Below are 21,996 nucleotides of genomic sequence, written 5' to 3' on the forward strand. Positions count from 1 at the left end.
ATAAAGTCCAGTAATTTTGTTAAGCTGTGGTCTGAACCCACGCAGAAATACGGAGAAAAGGAAGAGAGTACTTCCGGTGTACTTGGCGTTGGAAAGTTTAGCAGGAAGAGAGAGTTGAGGGGAATGTGAGTATTGAGTGAAGCTGACTCTGTCAGGTAGAAATGAATCCATGTGCCGATAAAATCAGGGGAAAGAGTGTTACTAGGAAGAAATCGAAGGGGACCGATTCCAAGAGATGCTATGCGGCATTGAGAGCAGAAGAGCTCAAAGTCCTTCCCAGCAGTTTTGGAAAGAACTTTAATCATAAAATAGAAAAGCCAAAACAAACAAACAAACAAACAAACAAACAAATTAAATAGAAAAGCCACAACTGTACAAGAGGGGAAGGACGGGAAGCTAAGCTGTGATCAATTTTAAAGGCAATTTCAGACTGAAAACAAGGGAGATGGTAACCAATGCACACAGCAAGACTTAGGAATTAAGAGCTGGGAGGAAATTACATGCAATTTTTACTATTCCCTTCCCCCAGATTCGACTAATCAGAATTAGTTTTACAAGTTTTATGAGAAATAATAACAATGAAAAAGGGAACATTTTATTACACCTAGATTAATTCATAGGAGTCCAAAGAGCTGGTAAATTTCTCACGTAGGGGTCTTCAAAGCCACAAGCTTGCAATACATAGACTTTTGAGGAAAGGAATCGTGGGCAACAGTAAGAGTGACCTCATCGTCCCATGAGCCCTCATCAACCCAGGAGGACTGTCTCATAAGTGCAATGTCCAGTGAAAGAATCCAGATGCAAAACAAAACAAAAAGGTACGTGCTAAAGGATTTCATTTCGACAAGGTAAAGAACCGGCACATTTGATGATGATGGGAGTCGGAAGAGGTTACTTTTAGGGCACCGACTGCGGAAGGCGTAAGAGAACCTTCTGGGGACCTAGAAGTGTTCTATATATAATCTGGGTGTGGTGACTTGTGTATGTGAAAATAATACGTAAAAATGGTAAAAAAAAAAAAAAAAAGTGAAGTATAAAAATTAACCAGCCTGTGCCCGTGAGATTTTTACTTCATTTTACATCAAGCCATACTTCAACTTCAAAAAATAATAAAATGACAAAGAGACCTGCCCTTGCCCCCCCACAGTGTATATCTTCAAAGTATACACCAACGATGGCCAAAAGGAGGGAAGGTTAGGGGTGGCAGAGAAGGGGTCTTGACAGCCAGGTGGCTGGTTCCTTCAAGTCTCAGCCCCATGTATTGGAGGTCACCCTCCCATCTCCAACCCTAACCCACTGTCACCTCCCTCTGTTTTAATTTATTTTTGAATTTTTATAAGAATTTGAGCCAAACCGATGACATGTGCCAGGGAGTAAGATCTCAAATGCTCCCTTAATTTTCTTTACATCACTTATTAACAGGATTGGAAATTATCACATTTTCTGTTTGTTTACTAGTTTAATGTCTGTGCCCACTCCCAGGATGGTGGCATCTGTCTTAGTGACCCAAGCCCAGCAGACGCCTGGCTCACAATAAGCTCTAATTAGCATTTATTGGATGGATGCATAAATGAATGAAGGAGCGAAGGAATGCATGTCTGATACTGTTAGAAAATTAGGAACACAAAGATTAATTAAACACATTTCTCTCCCACAGGGAGATTATGGTGATCGATTCTGGTTGATTCTACCTTTAAAAAGGTCTTAGAAACATTCCCTTCAGTCTGATTCATTCTCCTGGACTTGTTCAGCGGCCCCTTTCCTAGTCTTTCTGTCTTTAGACTCTCTCACCCCCATCTCCCAACACACACACACGTGCGCGCGCGCACACACACACACACAGCCTCTGTGTGGCCACCTGTTGACTTACTGAAAACTAATTCTGCTCCTATTGCCCATTGCTTCAACCCTCCCGTGGCTCCTCTCTCCATGCCTGAAATGCTCCAGGTGCCACGGGCTGACCCCCAGCTACCTGCCTTAACTTACCTCCCAGCCCTGAGCAGCCCCCTCATAGTCTTATCTCCGAGCTTCTCCACACACAGTTCTCTAGCCTCTCTCATGACATTCAGCTCCTCATACTATGCTCTTGTCCCCCTGGGACTTGGGTCTCTATTTTCGCCCCCAGAACATCCTGGCTGGGTGATGCCTCTCTGACTAAGGAGTGTACGGCCTGAGGGCTGGAATCACGGGAGCAAGGCGGAAACCAGGGGAGGCTTCTCTCCATTAGTTTCATGAAATTTTATTGTCTTCTCCTGATATTTCTCAAAATGCACATGCATATTTTTATATGATTGAGAAGAAGGGGGAAAAAAGAAAACAGAAGTCCTATTTTCCCATGCAGACATCACCGCTGTTAACGTTTCGGTACCTAGAATGGCAATGAACAAATGACCCAGAGTCAATCTCCGTAGCTTTAGTTTCTTCTGGCCACCTTAAGATTACAGCTGCCCACACTTTTCTTTCTGCATGTTTGTTTCATTTTGTTTCACAAAAGGAAGGAAGGAAGGAAGGAAGGAAGGAAGGAAGGAAGGAAGGAAGGAAGGAAGGAAGAGGAAGGAAGGAAGGAAGGAAGGAAGGAAGGAAGGAAGGAAGAAAGGAAGGAAGGAAGGAAGGAAGGAAGGAAGGAAGGAAGGAGAAAAGAAAGAAAGGAAAGAGAAAGAAAGAAAGGAAAACTGAATACTGAACTCTCATCTTATAAACAGCCTTTCTCCAAAATACAAACATTGTAAGTGTTTGATTTGAGGGCAGAAGTGTGTGTAGCAGATATACAGTCCAACTAGACCTTTGAAACTCAAACCATTAGAAACTACATCTAGGTGGGAACTTCTGCATGAAAATATGTTTTGGGGGCACTTCAAGAAGAATTAGTACTATCTCAAGACAGAGAGAGGAGGTCAAGTTTATTTAGGGTTTTACTCTTTAGCTTTTGTTCCTTCAGTATTTACCCTGAGGGCTGAGTTCACAGAGTCAGTGTGAGAGATGTTCTCATTCCATCTCAGCTGAGCACTTGGTATTCATCATGGACTGATACAGGGCTGGCGCAGGGCAGACATAAAAATAAATGTCAAGCTGAAAAGGACCCAATTAACCTCAACTTCGAGCTGAAGGTCACTAATCCCTCTGTTCTTCAGCTACTCAGACTGGAAAACTTTTAGATTATCGCGAGAAGGGGAAGAAAAGAGAAGAGATGAGAAACAGCGAAAAGAAGAATCTTCCAAGCCTGGTGATTTTCTCCTCCCCATAGCTCTTAATTTACCTTGTCCTCTATGCTTCCATCACCTTTACAATCCCTACGAACCCAAGCCCAGATTTCTGCCCCTGCTCCTGCCTGGCCTTTGGGCTTTCTAGCCCCTGGTCCACCATGTAAGTTATTGCCACTTAACCTGCCCAAACCGAGGAGTTCTTCCCAGCACCCTCTGCAAAAGGTCATGAGTACCCCCCTTTTGCTCAAGATACAAGTCAAATTCCTTAGCTTGATATTCAGAGTACTGTATAATCTAGATTCATAAGGTGCCAATGTGTGAGCCACAAGCCACATATGGCTACTGAACACTTGAAATGAGGCTGGTGAGACTGCAGGAGAGAGAGTCTCACCAGAGCGAGAAACACTCTCATTTTCTCATTGAGATGACTTTATCGTTTTGCTAAAACTACATTTCATTTTAAACATTGTATCACATAGGATAATACCATAGTGTGCATATAGGGTGCATATAGTGTAGGCATTTCTGGTATCACATAAACACATCAATGAATTGTTTCAGTTCGTCTGCTTTTTTCTTTGCACCTATGTAACATTGTAATATATTTCTTGAATATATTACTTATATTCAATACAAATATTTATTGAATTTTTCTGCAGACACTAAGAGGTACAGAGAGGTCTGTGTAAATCATAATTGGTAATTAAATTGCAATATTTATTATTTTAATTATAATGTAATTAAAAATTTCTAGTTTAAGAAAGGTATGGGCAAAGTAAAATTTTTAAATGAACGTATACTAACGATGCAGAATTAGATAAAGATATAGAAGCTAGAACTATGATAGGCAGAGTAAAGCAAAAATAGATGATGAAAGCAATGGCAATTTGCTACAGCAGATTATGTGTTAAAAAATTTTAAGATGAGAAAGTGGACAATATTAAGAGACATTTTCAGCAAATGCATAACGAATTTGATAAGAAGTTTCCTTTAAACAGTCAAAAAAGTATCAGTGAAATTCGTTGCTTAAAAAGAGAATTAAATATTCAACAAAAAAAGTACATTTAACTTAAATTATTTTTTAATTAAAAAATTTAAATAAATTTAAACAGGATCTGCATCTAATAAATTTGGCCAGCTATAAAAGAGCTTGGATTCTTGCACAAAAGAAAAACACTTTTAGATGAAGAAATGGTATAATTAATTATTTTTAATATTGGAAATATTGTTAGGAAACTCTGAGGAAAAGACTAGAAAAAGATATTTTACAAAAAGTGAAAGTTCTTCATATCAGTCACCAAATAATTGCTCAAAACATACCAGACTTTTCTAACAATAGCAAAGAACAATCAATAAGCTTGAAAATCACAAAGCCTTTTTCTTAACTTTAGTTGAGTCACTGCCCAAATAATGCTTTGGGTACATTTTGTCTCAAAGGACTTCTAATTTACAAAGAAATGTTGTCAATTCACAGCCTTAAAAAATATAATACGTGACAAAGATATTTTTAAATCTTTTATATCTGTCAACAAAGGATTCCTGCCAAATAAGAAAAAATTAGTTTCTGTCACCACAGATGATAGTTCTGCCATGCTAGATCAAAACTTTGTATTTATAGGATGGAATTTTCAAATAAGAAACTGATATTTCCTTTATTGAGTATTCCTTTATATGACACATATTGAAAATATTTCTGCTGTTTCCTGCAGCAGCCTCTATGAAAAGCACCACGGATATAGTTGCAAAAGGTGTTTGTTACACTCACTCAAATACTATGCATCATCTCCAGTCTGTGGAACAGTTGAAAGAAATAGATGATGAATGGATGACCTTGTGTCCTTAGCCAATGTTCTTTGGGTCATGAAGAGTTCTACAAAGACTTACTGCATTTTTAACTCCAATTCAAGATTTTCTTGAAACAAAGGGAATACTTGCCAAATACTCAATAATCGAAGACAGATTATTGGCAGTGTGATGTTTTCTCATCAAAATCATATTATAAATGAATGAGTTAAATTTGAATCTACAGGTAAGGAAAGCTTATCTGTGACTTAGCCAGACAGGTATGAGAATTTATTTTGAAACTGATACTTTTATAATACGAATCAATAATAATGATTTTATAGCTTTTTTTAAACATGAATCAATATGCAAATCACTTCATAGTAATTGATAGGTGTTATGTAAATTGACTGCAAAGACTTGAAAAAAAGGCAAAGACACTTCATCGTCCTTGATTAATTTTGAGTTCCTTTCAATTTATGCACCCCAAGAATTGGTGAATTTATCTAACTTTATTGATGTAGTTTTGAAACTGATATGCTTTTGCTCCAAAGTCAAATTGATTCTTCTAGAAAAGATGAACTAGTTTTGTCAATATGGATGCAAATATTAAAGAAAAAATTTGAGGTACTTTTTTGGTTAGTGAAAAACTTTTAAGTATGTTTGAAATATATTAGGTATATGAAACTATTTCAACTGTAAATTACATGAAATGTAATACAGATCAAATATATTCAATGAAAATTTTGTTTCAATCAAGACATACTTTAAGCAAAAACTAAACATTGAATTTTCAAGACAGCATAAAAAAGTATATAAAATATCTCATTAATAATTGTTTATATCAAGTACATGATGAAATAATACATTAAATATATGAAGTTAAATAAAATATATTATAAAGGTTATTTCACCTATTTCTTTTTACTTTTTAAAAATGTGGATTCTGGAAATTTTAAACTACACACGTGGCTCATATTATATTTCTATTGGAACTCTGATCTAAAAAATAATTGCCATGATAATATGACAAAGGTGATATGACCTTTGTCTTGTTTATTGTTGTATTTCCAGAACCTGAACCAGTGCCTGGTACATAGTAGGTGCTCAGAAAATACTGACTACATAAATGAATCTAACAATGCTTCAGTAGTATCAGTAAGGGCTCAAGAGCAGGAAACAGAAACCAATTATTTCAAGCAGAAAGGGATTTACTCTGGGGAATTAAGAATTTAGAAAAATCACTGGAAAAATCCAGAGCAACAGACTCTAGACAAGAGCCCCAGGAATGGTACCCAGATAACACTACAGAACCAGGAGAGCTGCCACCTCCCCCATCACCAGGAAGACAGGACTGAAGAAACCATTCCTGGAGCCGCGGGCTCCAGGAGCACACCTCTTCACGCATAAATGGTGATTTAGAGCCACAGCACACCTAAGAGACCTATGACTGTAGCGAATCATAAATGGCCTGCACTCTGCCTCTTGACTCCCCAGAAGTTGGTGCCTAGATGCTGGAACACTCTGCAGAAAAACTAGCATCGCTATACTACGCATGGCACCATGCAGTTGCCTTCCATTTCTCATGCAAGTGCATCTAATTTATGAAGCTAAATCACATCCAAAAACTACTACCAAGGAATGAATCTCTCCCATCTCCCAATTTTCCTTACCAGGTAAACACCTTCAAATTAAACGGTCCTTTTATTCAGGAAGCCCTCCTTGACTTCCACAAGACTACTAAATTGATTCTCCATATACTTTATATGTATTATTGGCTCACTTCATTAAGTTTATTTATCTAAATTTTTTTGGTCTTTCTCTCTGATAGGTCATTAGCTCCCTGGCCAGGGCTGTATCTGCTTCTTCACCACCTAGTGGTAGATGCTAACTTCACATGTGTTGAATGAATGAATGAGCATAGTGCAAAGCATCAGGGGTGGGATTTAAATCCACCTTTCCCCATGCCACAAACCCTCCATAATACACCCATGTGCCCTCACAGATATCCAGCACCTGTAGAGGAAGATCGTGGATGGCACACTTAGTACCAGGATGCAAATTTGCCCCCTCAAGGAGGATGGCATAGGGCTGTTCTTAGAAACAGGAAAGAACTGTCATCTGCACAATGACTTTCAAGAAAATGCTAGGGGCTATGGAGTGCTGGGCCCCGATCCCGGGCTACAGACCAGTCAAGGGAAAATGGGGCCGAGGCGTTATGATGGACACTGCACAAAATACACCCGGCCACGTTCCTGTCATCAAGGAAGACTTGTGGATACTTAAATGAGGGACCCAGAAGAGGATCCGGGTCCTGCAAACAACGATACTCACACAGGAGCATTTTGACAGCTTACAAAACTCCTTTGCATTCCTTGGCTCATTCATCATTATCACCCCCTCTCCCATTTTATAGATGAAGACACTGAAGCATAGCAAGATTAGCAGCTTTTCCAAGGGCAAGTGTCCAATCCAGGTCTTGAGCCCAAGCAGGATTGTGCTGTGGTTACAACACATGCTGCAGAAACAGACAGAGCCAAGTTCAAAGTCACCTTTTGCCACACACCAGCCAGATGCTTTAGGTCAAGTCAGTCTCTGAGTTTCTGTTTTCTCATACATAAAATGAAGATGAAACCATCTAACTCACAGGGGTGTTGTGAAAATTAAATGAAATACTTTTGCAAAGAACTTAGCTCGGCACCCTGTGTAGAGAGTAAGGATTCGGTATTTAGTATCAATTTATTGTTATCGCTATTCCAAGTTTAAGACTTTTTCTATTATCTCAGATTGCCTTTTAATTGTACAAATCTTGTAATGACATTAATACTTTACTTTAAAATAGTTCAGCAAAGCCACTATGATATGAAAAAGGGGTGTTAATGGGCATTCACAAGTGAGGTTCAGCCACCTGGATTAGGCATGAGCACTCCAGGCCTGGTGAGCTAACACAGGACCCCAAAGACCCCACCTCAGAGGGCAGTACCAGAAGCACTTCCTTTTTTTTATGTCCAATCATCACACCCAGAGGCTTTGCTAATCTGTGAATGTTAGAAATGAGCTTCTGTTGGGGTATTTAGTGACTTGTTAATTACATAATGAATGTACCAAATGTCCTCCATTGATAAAATTAGTGGCATTCAAGATAAAATATCTTAGAGACCCTTCCTGCCCTTACTCAATCCTTTACCCTTAACCGCAAGGCTGGCACCGGAGGTGTGATCTCTCAATCATCCTGTGTCGCCCCACAGGCACAGTGTTGTGGTCTCTTTCAGTGAACTTTTTTGTGTTTTTTTTTTAGGCGAGGCAACCCTTGGTTGACCTCACAGATTGCAGGGAACTTGTCAGCTTACAATCCCTTATTTTTTTTATTTTTTACGCCTACAGCACCTGGTCTTCCTAGGTGGTCTCCCATCCAAGTACTAACCAGGCCCAACCCTGCTTAGCTTCCCTTCCGAGACCAGACGGGGATCAGGCTTGTTCAGGGTAGCATGGCTGTAGACTTTCAAGTGAACTTTTATGGGAGTATTTTGGGACTACTAAGGGGACAGAGGGCTAGGACGTCAAGGAGCTTACAGAACCTCTAAAAGGCTATTCTGTAGGGGTCTTCTGAGCCCATAGGCTAATAAAGAGTAACTTTTGGTCTCATACTTGTTTCCTTTATTCTCTTTTAACGAGGTTATAGGAGCTTAGCGAACACTCACTCACTGCTAACTCTTTAAGAGCTCTAAGATTTACCAAAAAGAACCTAATATCTGTGAATGACCAAATTGGCTTAGACCAATTTGCAACAAAGGTTCTACTGCATTTCTTGCAGGATTGTCACAAAGCCCACAAAACACACATCAAAGTCCCTAGTGAATTTTAAAGAGCTATAGAGATGACATAGTAACAGGAAGGACTGTGTGTGTCTGTCTGCTCTGCTCAGTTTCCTTCCCCGGTTCCTCTCTAGGACCCAGTTTTTAAGGCTTTTTCCTGTCCGTGTGATCTCCTCTAGTCCCCCACAAGTCAGCTGAGGACTTACATATTTTTGTCTCCAGCCTTGGCCTCTTGACTGAGCCCCAGATTAGGTATATCCAACTGTCCACTAAGTATCCCCAACTGAAGCTGTCTGGCTGGCATTCCAAACCCGCCATGGCCCAAACTCAAGTCTTGATCCTTTCTCTGTCACTCCCACGCCCACCACCACTGCTGCCTGAGTCTTGCCCGTCTCAGAAGATGGCACTATTCAGGCCAGAGACCTGGGAGTCACTCTGGATTCCTCTGTTTCTCTCACTGCCCTATTCCTTCTCTCCATCTAATTCATTCATGTCCTTCGACCCATCTCAGATGACACCACTTTACTCACAATCATACTTCCTCCAGTAGCCTCCTACCTGAACTCACTGGCCCTACCAAAATGGCCCTACCTAAAACGGCTTTTTAAAAATGGAAATTAGACCTTGTGACTTCCTGTTTCACACAGGGCCACCAGTTCCAAAGCCTCTAGGCTCGAAGCATTCTTGACCTGGTGGCAGAAGCTCTGCTGCTCCAAAGCAAGGGTGGCTCCTTATCAAGGATGCCCACCCAGGAATCACTCGGTAGGGAAGTAAGTGGGAGGTGACCCTCATCTGTCTGGGACATCAGGGAGAGGACGGAAAGGGATTCTGCACGGGTCTCGCTCCAAGTCTCCAAGTAGCTTGGGAGTTGTGAAACTTAAACTTTTAAGAGAGGGGAGGAGCAGGATAAGGAATGGGGGAGATGTGACGTTTTCTCCGAAGGAAGTTCAAAACTTCTGTTGAATCTGATGAGGATTAGTAAGCTTTGGGTGTCTCCCGAGTATTCAGAGCATTTAGCTCTTACCTGAATAGAGAAGATTGCAAAGGCAAAGGGAGACAAGTCAATAAATGAAGGAACCAGCATGTTCTTCATCACATAAACAACCAGCCCAGGAGGCGCTGCCATGGTTGTGTGCGTGTGGGCCTTAGAGTGAGCCAGACCTGAGCTCAAATCCCACTGTGCCACTGGCTGGCTGCATGCACTTAACTCTTTGAGCCTCGGTTTCCTCATCTACAAAATGGGAATCATGCCAGCACTTATCTTTCAGGGTTTATTGTGAGAACTAAGTGCCTACGAATTACTTAGCACAGTGCTTGGCACATAAAAAGGGCTCCATAAATGCTATGGCTTTCCTAAGTAAATATTTTAGTAAGCAGCTCCTATAGCACGGGTGATCAGTTAAACTAGATGCAAATTTAACCAAGCGATTTAATTAACTAGAGGCAAAGTGGCTCTTCTTGAATTACTAACCCTGCAACCCACTTTCCGGCTTGGCTGGAGCGTAGCCATGCCTGTGGTAATTTCTGGAGATATTGCTTATTCCTAAAGGGACCTTCTCAGTAGGCATGTGTTGAGAAGCTTGAAGTTGAGGTATGGAGGGGGGAAAAGGAGAATGATGGTCTTAAATTATTCAGTTGGCTGTTCTGCAGATTAGGGATTAAGTTTAACCCATGGGCCCCCAGAGGAATCAAATCCAGTAGCAGGAAATTTCAGGGACCAGATTTCTGCTCAGAGTAAGGAAGGACATTTTGTCTCTTGGAGCATCCCAAAGCAAAAGGGGCTGTCTCTGAAAGTAACAAGCTCCCCATCACTAGAGGTGACCAACCCCAGGCTGGATGAGCCTTTTGGCATACACCTTAAACTTTAATGTCTGTGTAGCATTTTATAGGTTCATAGGCACATGTGGGCTATCAAGGGAGTTTATTGTCCTTCTTCCTCTTTTGCAGATGCAAAAACCAAGGCTCAGAGAGACGATACATCTTTGACCAACATCACACGAGTGGGAGGAGGCTCCACTCGGTTGGACCTCTGGTTTTTTTTAGCTCCAACTCCAGGGCTCAGGCCACTCAGGCAAACTCGGTGATAACGGCACCCACCCATTCTGGCTCATCATTGGAGGCACCTGGAAAACTTTTTAAAAATACAGATTCCTGAGCATTATCCCAGACCTATTGGGACCAAACCTTCAGAGATGGTTTTTATTTTTTAAGGTTTTCCTAATCGGAATGCTGATCACCAAATTCAAGATAAAGTTACATTTGGGTTGGGGGGAGGCGCCCAGGGATTTCCACTCATTGGGAAAGCTTGACTTCTTAAGCTGGGTGAAATATGCAATGATGTAGTTATATGAGCCCTTACACTGTCTCACATGTCTGAACTCGTTCATTGTAATATTTTAAAGCTCCCCATTGTCACTGTAAGCAGCCAGGTTTGGGACCCACTAGATGGTCTGTAGGGTCTTTTCAACTCTAAAATGAGCTGACCTAAAGCAGTTGGAATTTGGGGTGACTCTTGTAGATCCACTGAGCTCTTGTCAGTAACCAGACCCAGTTCGCACCTGGTTTGCTAGTGAGAGCTGTTCACACAGCGCCCACCAGTCCCTTCCTGGGACAGAGCCAAAGGTCTGACACTCCTATGTGTCAATCATTCTATCCTTCTGATGAAGCCAGCTGCTTTCGGCATTTCCAGGACTGCTGAGCATCTGGGGGGATCTACAAAGTCTCCGGGTTGGCCCCGTATCGAGAAGAGCAGCTGCTGGCAGCAGGGGATTCGGCCGGCGTGAGTGTGCTAAAAACCTGTCTTTAGGTAGTTCTGCGTTAATCAGCAGTTATCGCACTTGATTAAAATGATGGCTGGTTTCACAGCATAGACTGACATGCAGCTGTCCCACTGTCTCCCTGGCTTTAAGCCAGGTGGGAGTTGCTTAAGCCTAGGGTGGCAACTGCAAAGCAGGGAGCAAAGCCTGGGCACTGCTCCATCCTGCGAACGACTGGGCAGGACTGACCAGGAGGCCAAGGACTCGGCAGGCCCACATTCCGCCTGACCCGATTGCTGTTTACAAGCAGCAAAGCCCATGGGTTAAATTTCATCTCTAACTTGCAGGCCAGTCCTTAGAAATGAGAGTTCACATAATCCAGGTGTGAAGAAACCTACCTACCCACAGTCCTCCAAGTTTTACAAGGTACCGCAAGAATCAGACTACTTAGGGACATAGTATGTTCCTGTTATTGCCAAAGCGAGCAATCTCCAAAGTGGGGGTGAATGTACCCCAGGGCTCACAAAATAATCCATGAGTGTTAAGGGACATATATGACCTTTTGTCTATCTATTTATTTTTTTATCTCAATCTTAAATTTTCTATGTTCTTTAATAATATGCCCAATTTTATTGCATAGTGGATCTGATAAATAGATAATGTCATTGAGTTCTTATCCTATGTCAGGCACTATTCTAAGAATGTACAGCTATCATTTTGTTTAACCTCTAATGACAACAATATGAGGTAGATATTATTGTTTCTACTTTACAGGCACAGAGAAGTCAAGTGATCCCTCCAATGACACACAGCTGGCAACAGGCAGAGCTGGGATTTGAACTCAGGATTTGAACTCTGTTTACAGAGTTTATATTCATAACTACTATACTATTCTGTTTCTCATATATAGTTTACAAATTTTAAACAAACATATATTGGGGTTGAATGATCAAGTTTTTGTTTTGTTTTTAACTGAATAAAGTTAAAAAAAAAACTTTGGAGAATGTTGGTAAGTTTAGGTAAAAAAAAAAACTTAAACTACTTTCCATGGGAGCTCTGAGTGAGGAGGGATGATGTCAGGCGGCTCAAAGTCTTGGGGTGACACTATGTGCTCAAGAGCTACTTGACCTGTGCCTTGCAAGACCAATCGTTTGTATGTCGCCATCACGATATTTGCTGTTTTCCAGCACTTTTGTCATATTCAGATTTTTCTTTAAACCGTCTCACTTTTAAAAACTTCAATAATGAATTTTCAAAAAAAAATACTGTATCACCACTACAAATAAAAAACCAGTTATCCTTGCAGAGGTAAAACCATCTAATAAAGTATCACAAAAATTCTCCTCGAAAGGTTTTGTTTTTCTAAAAAGAATAATAGCTGATATTTTACTGGGCCAGTGTTGAAAATATATTGAGCTTGCAACAGTTCTAGTAGGCAAGCACTTACAAATGAGGGACAAGGACAGTCAGCAAGCCCTGCGAGCTGACACGACTCCTGAGCTGGGGTAGAATGTGGCCCCAGGTTGCCCACTGCACGCAGTGATATTGCCTGTAGCTCTCGGTGCAGAGCTGGAGGACTGGAAGGGGGCACTCTCCAACTCTCATCCCAGTGAGGCAGCATCTGTCGGACCTCACAGAAAGTGGGCAGCACTGGCAGCTGGGCCCCACAGACCACTTCACTCCCTATGGCCAAGTCAGGGAAGTCACTGTGCTCTCCTCCTCCAACGGTGGCTCAAAAACGGGACTCCCCTGTAACACCAGGAACAGACGTGACCTTGCAATAAGAACGCTGGCCTGGGTTGGTTTAGAAGGGCTCCTCCGAAGATGGTGGCCTACAGCTGGAGAGGCCCCCGGTGGTAAGAGGCTGTAGCGGTAACCACTGGAGGTAGATGCTGAGGTTGGGTGGGGAGCAAGGCACAGGAGCAGCATTGCCTGGCAGCCCAAGTTGCTGCTGGGCAGGCCTAGCACAAGAGCTGCAGAGAACCCACAGAAGTGCCCACAGAAGAAAGCCAGCTTCAAAAATCCCCAAGATCTGGAGAGCACTGGGTCAGATTATTCCAGCACCAGCCAAATAAGAACTCTCCACCCCTTGGCTCTCTTCCCACCTCCTGCTTCCAGCCCTGGCAGAGGGGAGGATTCCAGAGAGAGAAGCTGGCCACCACTACTTCCCAGACCAGAGGTCCGAAGTCAGGGAGAAATGTCACGCCTTCGTCCTCATTCAGGGGACAGGGGAGGGAAAATCTCGTAAGACATTTCTAAAGTCTTTGGACTATGTCCGAAGAGTCTCGCTTGTTCCATTTCCAAGAAGCTCTTCTCAGCTGCATCCTGGTGGGGGAGTGGGTGGGGAGGAAAGGAGCTTAGAAATCCACCCGTGTAACTAGGCTCGTGGAAACTGTAATACTTCCCAATAGACCAAAAGTGTGCCTTCCTCTCTCAGTCCCTCTGTATATGGTAATCCTGACACAGAGCATGTCAGGAAACCGTGTGACAGGTGGACCAAGTGAGGGCCCTAGAGACGATCAGTATATTAGATATATGTTACCAAAGCTGAATTTATTTCTTAATTTTTGGATTAAGAATAAATATGAATAGAATGTCTAGTATTTCCTGGTCCCCCATATAGCATCTGTGAACCTCATTTAAAAAACTCCGTGGAGAACTATTATAAGTTCTTAAGCAAGAGAGACATGTAATAAAATCCGTGCTTTTGGAAGTCGATTTGACCTTGTTGTTGCATGGGACCAGTAGTAAGAAGGCTCGGGAAGTTTTGACTGGGAGAAAGGGGTGATGGCTGAGATGGACAGGTTTGTGATATCCCTTATTCAGCTCCTCTGTGGGGGGCCGAGGAGAGGCTTATTAACAAGCGGTCAGCCTTTCCAGGACATTCTAAATAACGATGACTGCCCCTCTCACGACAACATGGGACAGCCCACATCTATCAGTCAGAAAAAAAGGGAGGGAAAGTGAGAAGGAAATGGCAGAGCAGGTGAAGCCAGAAAAGCTGAGCCCTGGCCCAGCCTACCCTCAGCAAGATCAGGTAAGTCCCAGAGGGCTCGCCCAAACTCTGCTCTCCCTCCCTGTCGTGAGTAAATGAAAACGGGGAGAGGGCAGCGTGGCAGGACCAGAGTGAGGTGGCCCAGCCCAGACCTCCCTGCCTTACCCCCTGAGCCACAGGCTGATAACAAGTCACCCCAGGAAACTCGAAAACCAAGGCAGAAAGCAGTGTTAGCACCCCAAGAGCCCATGAGAAGGCAAGTGACAGAATCATGACCCAGAGCCCACGCTCACGTCAGGACCACCCTGCACTTGTGTGCGTGCACACACACACACACACACGCACACACACGCATGCACACACACGTGCACACACACACTGAAGAGACCCGTACAGACCAGCTGTCCAGAAGGAAACAAATCAAAATCATTACAGATAAGTCCAGTGACTCCAGGACGTGAGGTAACATGCTAGCTCCTGGGGAGAGAAATGGGGGATTCGAACCCAGACCCAGCCTGGGTTCGAACCTCACTTCTGGCCCATGAAGTTTGGGCCAAACGATTAAATTCTCCTGTTCTCTGTTTCCTCACTTGTAAAATGGGCTCAGTCACCGTTACCCCTGCCGCAGAGTAGGTTCTCAGGTCTCAAACGCTATTATCCGTGTCCATAATATGGAAAATATCTAGGGCAAATATCTTCTCCTCATCTGTCATTTGTTTCTCTTTACATTTTGTTTGCTTACCGTACACACGTTTCAAATGTACTCCAATCTGTCAGTCTTTACCTTTATGGTTTCGGGGCTTTGTATCTTGCTATAAAACATACTTCTCCAATCCAGATTATAAAATTAATCTCTTATGTTTTCCTTATGTTTTATATCTTGTGTGTGCTCACGTGTGTGTGTGCATGTGTTTTGCTGTATGTTATGAAACAGCTACCTAACTTTATTCTTTTCCAAACAGACTGCCAGTTGTCCCAATATCATGAGTCAGGTAGGTCAGTCATGTCCCACTTACACGTGTGCATGTATACATACATACACAGACACACACACGCAAACACACGCACACGTATATATATATATCTCCATACATGCCTATGTTCTGAAGCAGTCTGGGCAAGAGGCTAAGAAGACAAACAGCCCCAGAAACTAAAAGCAGGGGCTTGCCAGTCTTTCAGTGGCAAGGATTCAAGTATGATAGTTCATGGCCTAGTAAAAGAGAGAATCCCAGGTTAATACCTCAGATTCGCAGCTGGTTCCCTGGAAAGATCTACCCTAAAAAGTGGGGGGGAGGGTGAAATAGAGCTGGACAGCAGCTTTCCAAAGCTGCCACCCAGCCTGAGTTTGGCTCAGTCTCTGTCTTACGATCACCCCACTCTCCCTGAATAGCTAAGGAAAAGATAACTCCCTCTGGAGAAAGTCAATATAATTTACCATCTCAACATTTTTTTCATACACAGTGTCCACCATCCATTTAAAAATCACCAGGCATACTCAGAAACAAGTGCAAATAACCAAAAACCAAGAGGGGGAAAAAAAGAAGAGTAAAAAAAGACATATAGATGATTCCAGTATTGGAGTTTTTTAAACAGTGAATGTTTTATTTTTAAATAGCAAAAATAATGGAAGAACAGATGAAGGATAATTTCGACGGATAATCATAATCTATAAAACAGATTCGAATAAAAATGCTAGGACTGAAAAATACAAGTGAAAATGTGAAATTCGATAGATGAGTTTAAGAATATATTTAGACCCAGATTAGTGAACTGGAAGACAATAGAAAGTATCTAGACTAAAGACACAGAGAAAAATGGATGTAAAATATAAAAAGAAATCGGTTAAGAGATAAACGCCACACAGCGAAGAGATGTGTAACTGGAGATACGGAAAGAGAAAATAGGGCAGAAGCAATATTTAAAAAGATAATAGATAAGAACCTTCTGGAACTGATGAAATATGTTATAAGTCAGATTCAAGAAGTTTACTGAATTCAATCGCAATGAAAACAAAGAGGCACATTATCCGAAAACTGCTTTCCAACCGGTGAAAACCAAAAGCAAAGATAAAAGCTTAAAAGTAGAGAGAAGCTTCCATGAAGCCACGTTAAGACTAAAAGGTAATTTTCAACGGAAACAATAAAACTCAGAAGACAAGGAGCTGAAAGAAAATAACCGCCCACTTAGGATCATATACTCAGCGAAATTATCCTTCGAAACAAAAGGTCTAAAGACAAGCAAAACTGAGAGAATTCTCGGCCAGCAGACTGCCCTAAAAAAATACTGAAGGGAGTTCTTCAGACAGAAGGGAAATGATTACCAGTAGAAATACAGAAATGCAGAAAGGAAGGGAATGTCCACAGAAAGAGTAAATAAGAATGAACACTGACTTCTAAAACAATAATGAAGATGTACGTGCTTTTGAGCCAGCATTTCTCCTTCTAGAAATTCCCATAGATATATTATACATATTATACATATGCTCCACTCCCACCCCACGTTCGTTTTCTGTACTTCTCTGCCCAGCTCTGTGCCAGGAGAGGGACCACTCTGGTCATCTGGGTTCCTTGTCCTCTGGCCTCTGTGGTTGGGTTTGGCTAATGGCAGGCGCTGGCCGGAGATTGCAGAGCAAGAAGAGAGAGTGGTGGAGGTATTTTTTTTCCTGCTCCCTCTATCAGTGGATGCTGTGTTTCTGGAATTACACAGCTCCTGCTAAGTGGCCCTTCCTCCATGCTCCTGCTCTCCAGAGGCTCCGGTGGCACCATTTTCCCCTTCAGCTTCTTGTCGTTGACAGTTCCTGGGTGCCTCGGCATCCGTCGATGGCTCCCTAACTCTGCCCATAGCTCTGTAAAGAGTCCCTTTCATAATTCTTGTAGTTTCAACCTCCTAAGCTTCAGAACTGTTTCCTTTCAGAACCCTGGATGATGCAGATTCAAATTTCATTGATTCCATCAAAACAATGTTTGTAATAGTGAAACACTGGAAACAGCTTAACATCTATTAGTTGGGAAACTGTTTACATAAATAATTGAACTCATGTAACAGAAAACTATTCTATATTTTAAAAGAATAAAGTAACTTAACAGGAACTCAGAGGGAATGTTCTCTAAAATATATTAAGGGGAAAAAAGCAAGGGAAGAGTTTGTATCATAAATTCTCATTTACATAACAAAAAGTATTTACGAGTACAAATATTACTATCTCTGCAATAATATACAAAAATGTGGCATTGTTGGTTTACTCTTTTTGCCCTCTTTGAATTTTGTTTCACCATGCAGAGGAATTAGTTTTTCAAAAATCCTTTTCACATCTTTTTAAAGCAGAAATCCTTTACGAGAGTCAAAATCACCTTTTAATTGTTTGGCAAATCAACTTCCTTTCCTCTTCTCACCTGGTTTCACTCTCTTAAAAATACACCATCGGCCAAACCAAACCTCACACTTAAGTGGTACTTCAAAGAAACTTGAATAAATCAAAGGAAGAGAGACGAACTGAGGATCCAGATTTCAACCATCTTGGCCAGATTTCTTTGTAAATTTCCTCTTTAGCAGTGGAGATAAAACTTGGAGGTTGATAAAGGTTCTACAGGGGACAGAAGGGCAGGAACCGACTATTTACATTCCTCTCTCCACCCAATTCTGCCCTGGAGTGAGTGTCACTTAACCTAATGTAACCAGCTGCTTCTGGTTTGGATAAATCTCCGGTCACCTCTGGTAGGAGATGAGTAAGGCTGCACACAAGACTAAGTCCCCTCCAAATAACTAAGGGCTTACCAAGTAGTCACCCTCCCCAACAGCATAAATACTAAAGCAGATGGTTTCGGTGTCATCTTTATCCACGAAAAAAAATCCAGGGCTCTTTCTTCTCAGAAGACATGTCTTTATCTAATGAAGACTGCAGGCCTCATAACTGGCCATGTTCCCCTCTTTGCCTTGGCTGTCAGAAAGCTCAGACGTGAATTTGCCGCCTACCTTGAAAATGTTAGTGCAGCCTTTGTGCTGCCCACATCTGCATACCAATTCACTGTGCTTTATCATCCTATTCACCTCTTTTTTCCTTTAGATCTGATTTATTTCTGTCCTTTTTAAATCATTCCGTAGTATATATATTTCTGGAGCCACCTCAAATGCTTTCTAAAGCAAATTTAATTCATAAATGCAAACAGGGGCTGACAGACCATATTGCCCAGTTGATTTATATAGTCAGTGGGAAGGAGCTCAAACTTATTTATTTTTAACTCGGTAAGTATGTATTGAGCACCTACTATATAGCAGGCACTGTTCTGGCACCAAAGATGTAGCAAAGAAAAAAACAAAAGCCCTGCCCTCATGGAACTTTCATTCTAGTGGGGAAATAGACAATAAGTAAATATATACTATGAGAGATGGCATTAACGTTAGAGAGAAAAATATAGCAAGTTAAGGCAGGAGAGTGAGGTAGGGGATGGGAATAGTCAAGTCAGGCCTCTCCGATAAGGTGACGTTATTGATGAGGAAGACGTTTTAATCTCTCTCCTCCTCTCCCTTCCACTTGCCATCGTCCTCACGTATTCCACCCTGGGCTTCTCTGGGTGAACACCATAAACATTAATAAGTAATCTCCCCATGTCCTGTTTCTTCTTAGAATCTATTCTACCCTGAATCTATTCACACTGAAGCCAGAAGGATCTGCTTAGGTCAGATCCCTGATAAAGTTCACGTTTTTCAGCTTGGCACTTTAGATCCTTCAAGGTCTGGCTGCATCCTGCTTTACTCTGAATGTACAGTTCGCCACCCATGCCCTAGACTTCCACTTCTGTGGTCCTTCCTACTCACGTCGTTTCCTCTGTCATCCTTCAGGATCCGACTCGAACATCACCTCCTCTGGGCAGCCTTCTGGAGTGCCCTAAGCAGAATGAGTCTGCCTTTCCTTTGAATGCCTAGAACCTTGTTTTGATCACTTATAGGTCCATAGACATCACCTAGTGGTCGGTTATATAAAAATATAACATGTATGTGTGTCTGTTTTCCTCCAGGATTATGAGTTTCTGGAAGATCTTGCATGTAGCAGGTATTCGATAAATTGTGACTAAATCCATAATTAAAAATCGTCTGAGTTAAGTATATTCCTATGACTAAGTTCTAGCCGATGACTTATAAATAAACATCTCGTGTTTAACTTTCTAGAAGAGGGTTTGCCCTCCTTTTTTTCTTCCCTCTTTCCTGCTAGCTGGAAAACTTTCACACACATGACAGAGAATAAACTCTCATTTTATTTAAGCCACTGTTATTTTGAGTATTTACTGTCACTTAAGCTAACAGTTCCAACTAAAACAAAAAGGAATAGATTGAAGAGAATAATAAAGTTGACTTCACATTAGGTAAGAGGAAGTAAATAAAAGCAAATAATCTTTAAATCTTGTTAAAGCATATTTTTGGATCCTATAATTCTCCCTTTCTGGTTTGTTATCTAAATTGCTTAAATGTATTAGTCACTGCTGATATGACTCAGTTAATAATTATAATAATATGATCAGAGGTCTCATTTTGAATAACTACTGTAATATACCCTTTTGCATTCTTTAAGAATATTCTATTTTAAAAGTTAATAACTTCACAGATATTATCTCTTTTCACCCCCACATTAACCTAAAGAAATAGTCAAGGCATTTATTTTCCATATTTGCCAGGTAAGGGTCGGATAAGCAAAGCTCATGGCTAATAACTGCAGAGCTCGGTCTAGAAATCTGAATCTACTTCTTGGACCACACCGGCTGGCTCAACGTTGAGCAAAACGTTGCCAAGAGGAGGGAGCTGCAAACCACAAAAGAATTCCAAACATTGCCCCAAATAATGGCGGGAAGTGATAGATCTCCGAGGTACCAGAATGGTTCAAGGAGACTGGTCTTAAAAATGAACCAACAAACACGCCAAGAAGCCCATTGTAATGCCCGCACTGAAACCAGTGTTGCCCTTCAGGGCTAATGTCAGGAGCCTGTACCAGTGGGGAGTAAGACAGGATGAGAAACCCTGGGATTATTGTGCCACAGGGACAGGGTCAAAAAGTCCTATCAACTAGAGGAACATGCCTGCCTCATAAGGGGATAATCAACTGTCCTGGTTTGCCCACAGGGATGTTTGCTAACACAGAAAACATCCCGGACAAACCAGGACAGGTTGGTCACCTGCAAATATTTCTGGAAAAAGATTAATGTTCACTCTGGGCAGTGTGCTTTAGAATTCCTCTCTAAAGTTACCATCCAAGCCAGTTGATGATCCAGGCAAGAAAAATAGCCCTGTTTTCTGAATGACACCTTGTTTTCGAACAAAAATAGCATCATCTCAATGAAATCCGAATGATTTTCATGTCTCTTCAAAAACTTATATCCCCTTTAAAGGAAAAGGTTTTTCACCGATAAGGATATCTGAAAGAATGTGCCAAGAATTTGGAAGGCAAGTCGCAAAAATATGTTCCAAAGTGTTTGGAGCCTCCCTAAGGGTGCCCAAGTGGCTGCTCTGTGGGGCTCATTCATTTGAATGCCCGTCTCTGGAATATTTGTTTATTAAAATAAAAAAATATATACGCTTCATTATCTTAATAGCCACCCATTGCAAATATTTGGTAGATATGAAAAGACCTGCAAGTTACATTCAATTATTAAAGCCACTAGAGAGGCTCAGTCGCTTTGCTGATGTCCTGTGAATGCCAATATTTTAACATGCACATTCACCCATTTACAATTGAGAACGATCAGAGCTCCTGTCTTAGGCATCCTGAGAATGGAAGAGCTGCGGCCAAATTCATTCATCATGATTAATTTATCTGACCACAGGCAAAAACAATAGTTTGTGTGTTTTTACATGTGTAGCAATTGATCTTGATTAAAGCCATGAGTCACAGGTTAATGAAAATATTTGAGGCATTTACCTTGCTCCATTGGCATGCTTCGTTTTCACAGATCTTATATTTCAAAAGAGGGACACTTGGATTTGGGCAACACTTCGAGGTGCTGAAATCTGCGATTAATGCCAGAGATCTTAAGTCAATGAATGACGGTCCTTCATAAAGGAACCTCATGCATTTGAATGTTAATTTACCTTCCATGATACTACATAAGCCCACAGTTGGTGTTTGGTTGTAAAATATATGTGGAGTAATAGCAAGCCAAATAAATAAATGGATGAAAGCTACTATGATGAGCCTCCAAACAGACAAAGCCTTCTCATTTTATGAAGGCTATTTATTGAGTGCTTACTGTGTGCCAGGCAGGATTCTAAGAGTTTCATGCTTATAACTTTATTTACTCCCCCTAACAACCCAATGAAGTAGATTCTGTTTTTCATCCCCATTTTTACAGAAGGGGAAACTGAGACACAGAGCAATCAAGCAACATGGCCAGGGTCAATGAATTTGAGGCCAGGCAGTCCGATTGCTGAGCCCATATGCTCAAAGGCTGTGCTCAAAG

General features: G+C 41.6%; 1 pseudogene; it reads right to left on the bottom strand.

Annotated features, from left to right (window-relative positions):
- Positions 1 to 8,360: 8,360 nt before the first annotated feature.
- Positions 8,361 to 8,485, bottom strand: LOC120582951 (uncharacterized; annotated as a pseudogene).
- Positions 8,486 to 21,996: the final 13,511 nt, after the last annotated feature.

The sequence above is a fragment of the Pteropus medius genome, unplaced genomic scaffold, assembly GCF_902729225.1.
Source record: "Pteropus medius unplaced genomic scaffold, Ma_sr-lr_union100, whole genome shotgun sequence".
Taxonomy (NCBI): Eukaryota; Metazoa; Chordata; class Mammalia; order Chiroptera; family Pteropodidae; genus Pteropus; species Pteropus medius.